This window comes from Homalodisca vitripennis, unplaced genomic scaffold, assembly GCF_021130785.1.
Source record: "Homalodisca vitripennis isolate AUS2020 unplaced genomic scaffold, UT_GWSS_2.1 ScUCBcl_579;HRSCAF=2902, whole genome shotgun sequence".
NCBI classification, from domain to species: domain Eukaryota; kingdom Metazoa; phylum Arthropoda; class Insecta; order Hemiptera; family Cicadellidae; genus Homalodisca; species Homalodisca vitripennis.
In genome coordinates this window covers 95083-106584 of record NW_025776711.1, presented here as the reverse complement: position 1 = coordinate 106584, position 11502 = coordinate 95083, and positions in this window count along the sequence as shown.

Here is an 11502-nt window from a genome sequence, read left to right as displayed (position 1 = left end):
TAAGGCTTAGGCCGATGATTAAGCGAGATCTGCTCTCTCATGCACACGAGTTGTGCAATAACAATCTCCCCGGCCTGAGGGTATTTCACCGGCGACACGGGTTGCCCCGATCTCCTACTTATGATACACTTCTCATGTCTCCTTACAGTGCCAGACTAGAGTCAAGCTCATCAGGTTCTTCTTTCCTCGCTGATTTTTCCAAGCCCGTTCCTTTGGCAGTGGTTTCGCTAGATAGTAAATAGGGATATTTTGTTTTTTTTCATTGACCAACACAAGACTTAAACCCTGTACCAGCCTTACGGCATACCAGAGTGGAAAATTCAACATTTAAACATATGGTACTTAACAATAATCTTTTTCAATCTCTTCTTGTTAGTAAATGGGGACAGAGGGAATCACGTTAATCCATTCATGCGCGTCACTAATTAGATGACGAGGCATTTGCAATGCCCTGTACCGAGTGTCGGCCAACGCGCGAACATTGGCAGCCCTCACGAGGTCGACCAACCGCGGCACGCCCAGTCCTCCATCCGCCCTCCCCATGTGGATATAGCTAGATGCCACAGCCGAGGGCAGGTGTAGGATAGTCCGAAACAGAGACCTCATGAAGGAATCCAACTCCCAAAGAGCGACCAAACCAGGTGGGCCCGCAATGAGTCTATAGAAGAAGGCTGGGAGAACATAATTGCATAGCAGGTTTAACTTCTGCATTGGCTTCAGGGAAAGCCTGGAGCACCTGGTCGCTGCTTCCCTGATTGAAAGATAAACGTTGGAATTGCTGAGCCCCCGATGAACAGTAAATAAAGCTCCCAAATAAGAAAATTGCTCGTCAATTCCAAAGTTGCGGAGCGGGACCCGATCCAGGAGTACCTCAAGGGGCTCCTGAACCCAAGTCCTCGCACGTCTCCTAACAAAGAAATCACCATACTTCGGAACCGACAGCTCCATATTAACAGATGCAAAAAAGGCGGACACAATATCAAGAAGGGTTTGGAGCTCAGCATTATTGGACCCCATTAAAATGAGGTCATCAACAAAGGCCAGGACAGGAACCCTGTGCTCAACCAAAGTAAACCCCAAGCCAGAGCTCGCAAGTTCAACTAACAAATAGTCAATGACAATATTGAAAAGATATGTGAGAGAGGATCCCCCTGCTTAACCCCCCCGCCGAATACCAACATTGAACCCTCCACAGTTCTTAAAGGAGGTGGACGCATTTCGGTATATGGAGGAGATAACGTCAATAAGCACCTCAGGGACCGACCTACCCCTAAGGGCCCTAAAGATAGCCTCACGAGGAACACTATCGAAGGCTTTGCTCACATCGAGCTGAGCACATGCAACAGAAGACAACTTACCCCTGCGAATGCATTCATGGAAGAGGAAAACATTGCCGAAGCAACCATTCCCCTCCACAAAGCCCTTCTGCCTCACAGATAACCGTACCACCCACCGGACACGGGCCTCAACGAGGTCGCAGAACATCCTCGCAAGGGCCGAACCAGCGGTAATGGGCCCAAACCCAGAGGCCACTGACGGGTTCTTCCCAGATTTGGGGATCGTGGTCGTAGAGTTAACACACCAGCCTGACGGATATTGCCCAGTACTTAAAAGAAGATTGAACAGACCTGCCAGTAGATTTTCAACACCATGTACGCCAAGAAGATGCTTTTTTCTTATAGAATCTAGACCAGGAGCCGAACCGGGCCTCATGCCCTTGATGCGAGCCTTGACCTCTCGCGAAGAAACCGGGTCAATTCAATGAACCTCATTACAAGGAGGCGGATCAAAACGACACAGACTAGGGGAGTCCCACAGGGCAGAGTACACCCCCCTGATCTCTTCAGTAGGCGGACTGCGCGAGTCAGCCAGGGAACAGACCGGAAGCTCGACCCTCGGCCAACCTAGCTGGACATTTCCGAGAGAACTCTTGAGTACATGCGGATGCCTTCTGACGACGTCCCTAGTGCGTCCACACCTAGCCGGGCGACGGCGAACAGAATCACCGACTTACTTTTACTAACAAGACCAATAAGTACAACAAAATGCTCAAAATATACCCAAAATGAAATAGATTTTTCTGGAGGCAAGTAACAACCCCTCTATAAGTTTGTAGGGTGCTAAACAAAAAAAAAGTTGTGGACAGAAGTTGAAATTTTTAAAGTGACCCCAAAAAAAAACTACTTGACTTGAAATCCCCCAATTCTAATACAGAGAAAATCGGCTGTACCGTTTCCCAAAAGGGGAAACCCCTCAGTTAACCCCAGAAGGAGGAATAACTTGACAAAAAGTGGAGGAAATGCTCACCAAAATTCACCCAGGCAACGGAGCACCACGGGACAAAGACCAGAACCACCCACACACACTACAATGGAAACTGCAGTTGCAGAATCCACGCGAAAATTCGCACACACGCACAAACGCGAGTTGAGTGAATAAAGTACGGAGCGACACAACAAGACGTCTATCTCCACCGGCATCCACGGAGCAACTGAAAAAAACTAACTTACTAACAAGACCAATAAGTACAACAAAACTAGATCACCCGTCACTCACAGGCCAACGAAAAATTTTTTTGTGAAAACTTTTTTTACTTTAATAGCTGATTTTTATAGATTTTTATGTGCTGAATCCAAATCTGGCCTTAGTTTTTTTGTATCACCCATAGTTTTTCTGCAATTTGGGTTTTTATGTAGTATACATTTTTATGTAGTTTCTTATGTAGTATAAATACGGTATATGGTGAAATTAATGAAACACTATGTTACATCATAATTATGAATATATTAATACAATAGGTTACTTGAAAGAGTTGTACATGTGGTATAATACAGGTTCCATTAGTCATCTGGGATTGGTTTGTATTTTCTTTCCCTCTTTTCTTTGAAACTTCTTGTGTAGCTTTTTCTACGATGAGTCGCCTGCTGAACTTCTCTGTGAAGTGACCAACAGTAGTCCCCCATCATGTTAGTGTTCCAGCGGCCCTGATAGCGTTTTTCCATCAGTTTAATGTCCTGGCGAAAACGCTCTCCTTGCTCCTCACTTACATCGCCCAAGTTTTCCGGGAAGTAATCAAGATGACTGTTCAGGAAGTGAACTTTCAGGCTCATCAAACATCCTAACTTTTTAAAGTTCTTTAACATGTTAGCAACAATAGCAACATATTCTGGATCTTTTTTATTCCCCAAGAACTTGGTAACCACTTGCTTGAATGACACCCATGCTTCTTTCTCATTTGAGGTCATTGTCGATTCAAAGTTAAGGTCTAACATCATTTTTCTAATGTCTGGTCCGACAAAGACGCCTTCTTTCCGTTTAGCTTCTGAAAGGTGTGGAAACTTTAGGCAGAGATACATAAAACATGGCCCATCTTTAGGCAAAGCCTTGACAAACTGTTTCATGAGGCCTAACTTTATGTGAAGAGGTGGTAGGAGCACTTTTTTTGGATCTACGAGGTATTTGCGAAGAATGTTCTTTTCACCTGGTTTTAAAGATTCCCTAGCAGGCCAGTTCTTTTTGCACCAATGTTGATCTCTAGCCCTACTGTCCCATTCACACAAGAAACATGGAAACTTGGTAAAACCACCTTGTTGACCAAGTAGCATACATGTTACTTTTAAATCACCACATATTATCCAACCATGATCACAATAGCCTATTTTATTCAGCACTATTTCTAGGTTTTCATAGCTTTCTTTCATGTGTACAGAATGACCAACAGGTATAGATGCGTACTGGTTTCCATTGTGTAATAAAACAGCCTTTAAACTTCTTTTGGATGAGTCAATGAACAGCCTCCAGTCTTCCTTTTTGTACTCAACACCAAATTCATTCATCAGACCTGGAATGTCTGTACAGTACACCAAATCACCATCTTGTTCAAAAAACTTTGAAAATTGTTGCTCTCTCTTTCTATACACATAAATGCTGGTTCCAGCACCCAACAAGTTCTTTTCTTTTAGTCTAGAGCCAAGCAATTCAGCTTTTTCTTTAGTTAAGCCTAGATCCCTAACCAAGTCATTAAGTTCAATCTGAGTAAACAATTTAGGCTCTACATTTTCTGTAATACATCGAAATTCTTCATCATCTTGTTCATCTAACTCAGATTCTACATCATAAGATGGTTCAGTTTGAATGGAATCCAAATCATCTGGAGGTTCAGGGACCGGCAAATCTTGACCGTGTTTCACTGGTCGGATGGCAGACATAAGGTTAGGGTAGCTTATTACCTTCTTATTTTTTGAGTTGTGACCAGTTACATCAACACTGCAAAAGTAACAATCATCAGAATGATTTCTTGGCTCTCTCCATATCATAGGAACAGCAAATTTGAAGGATTTTTTCTCCTTTTTTGACCATTTTCTTAGATCTTCAACACATACATAACATACCTTATGCGGCGCCCAATATTTATCCTGATCTCCAAGTAAAGTTCTAAAGTATGATCGATAAACCTTTTTCACAAAGTCCGTAATGTTTCTTTGGTGTTTTTTAATCACAAACTCACCACAAATATAACAAAAACTGTCAACAGAGTTTTTACAACCGCGGTTAGACATTGTGTTGAGCACGTGTACAAAAACCGTGAAAGTGAGGTTAGATTGACAGTAAACAAACATCAGCTGTTAACGTTCAAATGGAATCTACCTTTTTTGATCTTTTAGTGTGTTTTAGCAGTGCTACCAACACAATTTAAGTCCATTACCTCTACTTTTTTGATTATATTTAAACTCTGTAGAAATCGCTTAGTTAAAAAAATGTTACTTCAAAATGTGAAGAAATTGTGGGTGATACAGCTTTTTAAGCATCATATTTGGATTCAGCGACCTAAAAACATTAGAATAAGGTATTTTTAGTAAAAAAGTTTTTTCATCGTTGGCTAATTGACGAGGCATTTGGCTATTTTCTTTTTCATTTTTAGGCTGTTTTCGCAGTCTTCCCCGACACGGGGGGCTTTATTCTATTTCTGTTCTTTTTCTTCCACCTTCTCTCTTTCGTGTCTCCTCTTGTTCCTTCTACATTTCATCCTTTCATCTATTCTTTCTACTATTCTCTTTCTCTGTCTTTCCTCTTCAGCCTTTTTCTTTTTCTGTTTTTCTAATATTTGACCCCCCCCAAATTTTAAACTTAACCCCGGCCTACTCCTTCCGTCCCTCCTCATGGCGGGATAGGCGGCCGAGTCAGCCTCGGCCCGCGGTCCCGGTTCTTGTAATCATGGTGGGCATGTCCAATGTCTATGGAGGTCCTTAGCATGGCAAGGCTCAAGTCTAAGAGGGTTTTCTTGTCGGCTATCCCCAGGCTCTTCAGGGCAGTGACTGTGGCCCTTGGAAGGGCACCGTGCGCCCCCAGGACTACCGGGATTACTTCTCCTCGAGTAGCCTGGAGTTGTTGTTGAACAACCGGGAGGATGTCCGCGTACTTGACCGTCTTTGCCATCGCGGCCTCAGCGAGAGAGCAACTGTTCTCGAAAGGGACGGTCACGTCTACGACAAGCGCGACATCGCCGATCTTAGTGACGATGTCGGGCTTGCGCAGATCCCCAGATGTTGTTCGGAACGATTGCTCTCGACCGACAATGGCTCCCTGCTCCCTAAGACGGTCCTCGACGCGGGCAACCACCCAGTTGTGGCGCTCTATGTGGGCCCTCTTCCCGGCGGTGCACTCCCCGATGACGTGTCCTAACGTCTTGGGCTTGGAGCGACACCGCCGTCAATCAGTCACGCCAGTCCGAGCCCCTCGGTGGATGGCCACCCTCGTTCCGTACGTGTTGGTACGGAACTTCAGGGCGTCGATGAATTGGCCAGTCTTAAGAGCAGCCTGGTTCAGTAGCCATAAATTGGCAACTGGGTTGTCTTTAAAGTCCAAAACACCGACGTCCTGTGAGACTTGGGCCTGCCACGCTAGCCTCGCCTCTTCCTTCATCCGTCTCAAGCGACTGTCGATGTCCCTGGCTGTTGCAGGGTACTGTATGCCTAACTGCGCTGCCAGCGCACCAAACGACCTGCCTCCCTGCTCAGTTCTCGTAGCAGGGAGTCCTCCGACTCCACCAACTGCAGGCCGGCCCTGAGGGGCAGATCTTGACCTGCTGCACAAGGTGAGGGACACCAAGACCCCGTCCCTCTTCCTCCCGACGCGCCTCCTCACCTCGTCACCGGTGAAGGACAAGCTCGTCCTCCTGGAGGTTAAGACGTAGGCACCCCCGTAGGCTCAGGGTGCAGTCGACCGGCGCTTCCCACATCCCCTAGTAAAGTTCAAGGGTTTCCCGCTTTGGTGGCATTACTCGAGGCCCATCGGTCAGCAGGTCCCCAAGTTCATACTAGAGGACCAAATCTCCCAGGCACGATGGGTTCTTCTTGAACAATTCTTGTGTTCGGGCATACATTGTAACTTTACGGCGGGTTCTCTCAGAACGCCCGGTTGTGGGGTTCGCCGGCCGCCTCACCCTGGCCATCACTGGTTGCGTTGCAACCATGGCCGCCTGAAACTTCTCAACCAGTTCGTCCAGCCGAACCTGGATGACGGCTTCCTGAGCGGCTAATGCCTTAAGCCGGGCCCCGACATGACACACCAGCTCGGTCCCCAATATCTCATCGAGGACCTTCTGCCAGTGCCCCTGCCGGAGACTGGGGTCAGGAGCCGCCCCGGGAGGCGACGCCGGAGAAAGTGAGAGTCCCCGCCTGGTTCGCTGTCTCAGTAAATGCCTAACAGGCGTTTCCCGATGGGGAGTGGCTGTTGCCGGCCCTTGTTCCCCCTCGGGAAGTTCAGCCAGGGCCCCCAGTCCGGATCCGTCCCCCCGGCCCGCCCGGGAAGCGTAATCACTTCCCGATAGGTCCCCGGAGCGTCATGGCCCACGGGTTCTTGGCCATAAGGCTCCACAGGGGAGTCATGTTGCTCTGGGGAGAAGTCACGTCCTGGTCTTGAACTCCAGGTAGCGGCCGATGAAAGTCCGGTCCTCGTCCTCGGTCCATCCGGAGCTCCGCGGCCTTGTCGGTGGAAGTGATGCAGATGCACTCGTAGCACGCCTGTCCTTCCTCAGGCGCTCGATGTTCACCTGTTTAGGGTGGTGGGCGCTCCGATGGACGCTCAGCCCTCGCTTATAGGGGAATACCCTCCCGCAGTCGGGGCAAAGAACGCCCACGGCTACGGGAGACCCCTTACACTTTGGAGGATGCACGGATACACCCCGGTATTTTTTTTATTTAATCTATAACTTAAGAATACACGTTTCCGCAAGACATGTTCTATACTCTAACCTAAACTATACTTTGCAGTTCCTGAACTAGTTACAATGAAGGTCCCTAATCTATCCTATCTATCTTAACCTAAGTTTAACTATGTTAGTAAGGCATGCAGGATAGAAGGGAGCTTCGGGTTCCTGCTCTGGTTCTCCAGCACTCTCCAGGACGTTACGTGTCGACAATGTCACATCTATATTGGTGCCCGAACTGTGGGTGCTGGGTCCCTTATTATTGAGAACCACCAGGTTTCTTCTTATAATCAATGCTTCCAATTCAGCCCCGCGGTCGTTTGTCTCGTCGGAATGCCAGAACGTAGAATTGGCATTAGCGTCCAATCCCACGACGACATGTTCTCCACGCAGACTCCGCAAGATGTTGTCCAATTGATCAATTTAATTGTCTATTGGGTGGCTGAATTGGAAATAGCCGGAAACGAAAGTCACTGGTCCTACGTTTGTCCTGATCTTCATCACCGCGAAGTGTGTCGTCCTAAGCTGCAGTTTTTCCAGCGGCTCTAGCTCCGGCTTGCAGACTATCGCTGCCATCGGTCTCGCTTCCTGTTGCTGGTTCCCAATAATAAGGTTCGTGGACGATAATCCGAAGCACCTGACCTTGCCCGAAACGCTGTAGGGTTCTTGCGCGAGAATGTCTAAATTTAAATCAGCCATCGTGTGTCTGGCTTCGTCCCCGGCAGCTTTGGAGTTTCGGAGGTTAAGCTGCCCGACCCTCAGGATCTCTCGTCGATGGGGTCTAGTCATAGTCTATGTGCGTCGAGATCCTGGAACACTGCAAGATAGCTGGGACAGGTGTTCGATGTCAAAGCGTGCTTGTAGTCTCTTCCAGCTCTCTTGCAGGTGGGTGGCTTGCTCCTATCCTTGCAGTCTTTAATTGAATGTCCTTCCTTTGCGCAGTGTCCACACGTATCCCCTACAGCGTTGCAGACCTTGGCCAGGTGGCCGTACCTTTGGCACCTGTAGCACATGGTTGTTGCGATGTAATCCACTGCCTTGCAAGAATTCCATCCGAGGCATATTCGTCAGGTACGTATTAGGTTTTTTTTATTTAATCTATAACTTAAGAATACACGTTTCCGCAAGACATGTTCTATACTCTAACCTAAACTATACTTTGCAGTTCCTGAACTAGTTACAATGAAGGTCCCTAATCTATCCTATCTATCTTAACCTAAGTTTAACTATGTTAGTAAGGCATGCAGGATAGAAGGGAGCTTCGGGTAGGGGAAGTTTTGTTGGAGTCAGGCATGCAGGAGTAAGTTAAGGATACTACAGGGGAGGGAAGTTGGGTTGTTGGTTAGTGGTTTTAGGAACGGGTTTGTTAGTCTCGCTTGTGCTGCGCACTTCTGGGCCCCTCCACGGATTGGACGAGTCCCAGTGTCGGTGGAAGGGGCCGCCAGCTGCAAGGGCCGCGAGCAGAGTCGTTGCAGCTGGCTGGAGTCACTTGCTTGGGTCCAGGGGCGGAGACTTGCAGAACCCGATGTCCTCACGTTGTCATTTCCAGGTCCGGTGTGTGTTGTGTTCCATCTCTGGTCCTGTCAGGTGTTAGTCGTGCTGTGCTGGTATTGGATCATCTTCTGCCGCTGCGACGCTCCTGGAGGGGGGAGGGTTCCGAGGACGGTTTCGACGTCGTGGGCCGCGGTGCTCCTCAGCCTTGGTGCGTGTGTGCAGCCGCAGTCCCAGCGCCGTCGAAAAGGGGAAGTCTAAATCTGGGTTGTCTTGTCCGGTGGGAGATGTCTTATCTAGTGTTAATGATGCCTTGCGTTGTCAAAGTTCTGTTTCTTCTTTGAAGTTTGCCAGGCTCTTCAAGTCAAAGTTGATCAGTTTGACATCGAAGTTTGCCTGGCTCTTCCCGTCAATGTCACTCCTAGGTGTGTCGTCTGGCAGCCTTGTCTTCGAGGATAGCCCCGCAGAGGTGTCTCGTCAAGGTTGCTGTCTCCGGTGTCGTCACAAGCGTCCGAAAGTCACATGGCCACTGCACGTTCAGGGTTTCCTCCACGAAAGTCCGAAGATCCTGCCGAAGATCGTCGTAGGCGCTACAATGGAAGATGCTGTGGTGCGGTGTGTCGACTTCTCCACAGTGACAGAGGTCGTCCTCCGAGTGCCCGAAGCGGTGATGGTACTCACCGAACTGGCCATGCCCCGTCAAAAACTGAGTGAGAACAGGGTCAATCCGGATCCACCTAAGCTGTTGCCTTTCTCGGACATCCGGAAAGATGGAGTGGGTAAGGCGTCCAGTGTCCGCCTCATCCCACTCCCTCTGCCACTGATCCAGAATCTGCTCCCTGAGTTGTTGTGTGGTGCCATTACGTTGTCCTTTCTTCCTTTCCCACAGCATCTTATCCAGCTTATCAGATCGATCGGGAGTTCTCCGGCGAAAACCGCCACGGCCTGGAAGGATATGGTCCTATACGCCCCTGTAATGCATCTTAGTGCGTGACGTTGTGCCATCCGGAGTTGTCTTCTCACATGAACATTCTCGACCCGGTGAGCCCAGACACGCGAAGCGTAGTCCACCATCGGGGTGTAGACTGCTCGGTAGATGTTCTGCAGCGTGGCTGGTCGTATGCCGTACTTGAGTCTTGCTAGTCTTACTATCTTCCCCATGAGTGCCTTGGCTCGCTCGCCGCTGGCTTTCACATGGGGAAGGAACGTCAATTTCTTGTCGAGCAGAACCCCGAGGTACTCCTGTTGCTCCACGTATCCGACTCGTTGTCCGGAGAGTCTGATCAGAGGTGGTCGTCCTCTATGTAGGTTGCCGGCCAGAATCATAGCCTTTGTCTTAGTCGATGAAAATTTCAGTTTCACCCTTCTTGACCAGGCGTCCAGTCTGGTGCAGATCTCCGCCATCTTTTCTTCAATATCTGGTCTTGATCTTCCTTGTACCAGGAAGACCGCGTCATCCGCAAAAGCAATGACTGACGAACCATGTGGTAGAGGAATCCTCAGAAGGTCGTCAAACACGCAGTTCCACAGGCTGGGTCCCAGGACTGACCCTTGCGGGCAACCCCTCTCAACGGGTATCTGTGCGCGGCATGCTCCCATGCTCCATATATGCGGACCTGTTGGGCAGGTAGTTCTCGATGATCCGGTAGATGTTCAGGGATACACGCATATGTCGAAGTTTATGGAACACGGCTGGCCACCACACCCCGTCGAAAGCTCCCTTGATGTCCAGGAAGAGTCCTACTGCGTGCTTTGAGTCCACTGCTGTCGTCTAATCCAGGAGTCGTTGAATCGCATCCACCGTGCTCCGCCCAGCCCGGAAACCGTACTGAGAGTCGCACAGGTGTCCTTGTCCTTCAATATGGTTCGTCAGTCTTTCGCATATCATTCTCTCGAATGTCTTCCCGAGGACAGATAGTAGACTAATGGGTCGGAAGGATGTCGGGTCCGACCAGTCTCTGTCCCCGGATTTGCGGATGATCCGCACCAGTGCCTCTTTCCAGACGGATGGGTAGTGTCCGCTTTGCCAGCAGCTGTTCAGGTGTTTCAGGAAGATCTCCCCCACCCCGGCGGACCAATTTTTCAGAACTGCAGCTGAGATGCCATCCGGCCCTGGAGCCTTCCCCTTCTTCATCTTGGTGATAGCGTTGGTAAGTTCTGCTATTGTGAAGTCCTGATCAACCGGCCCGTCGTATGGTACGAGGAGGTCCTCCCTGATCCTCTGGTGCTCTTGATCTTCTCCCATCGCGTCTGGTGTCAGTAAGGTCCCTAGGATGTGCCGCAGCGTCCCCTCCATGTCCTCCGTGAACTTCTGATCCGTAATTTTTAGTGTTGTCATAACGTCCCTTAGTCTAAGCTTGTCAGCCCCTAGCTTATAAACGAATCCAAACGGATCATTTCCGGTCTCTCTCACAAACCGCCGCCAGCTGTCCGTCTTGCTCTTCCTGATCATGGCTTTGTACTTCAGCTGCTCCCTCCTGTGGATGCCCGCGTACACGAGTCTCATCCTACAAGGGCAGCAGCGCTGGGCTCTTCTTCTGGCACGGTTGACGACGGTTTTCTGGTTTTCGAGACCGGCATTCCACCAGGGGGCTGATGCGTCTCGTTTCCTCTGGACACGGGGGATTGCCGCGGCGCAGGTCTCCTGCAGGACTGGTGAATTCCTCCGGGCTGATTCTTGCTTGCTGTATTCTAACTTGTATAATTTCATTCAGCCTGTCGAAGTTCGTCTTGTTAACCCTCATCACGGTACCGGATCGTTCATTCGATGATGGCGCAGAGTCAATCGTCCACGTTATGAGTCG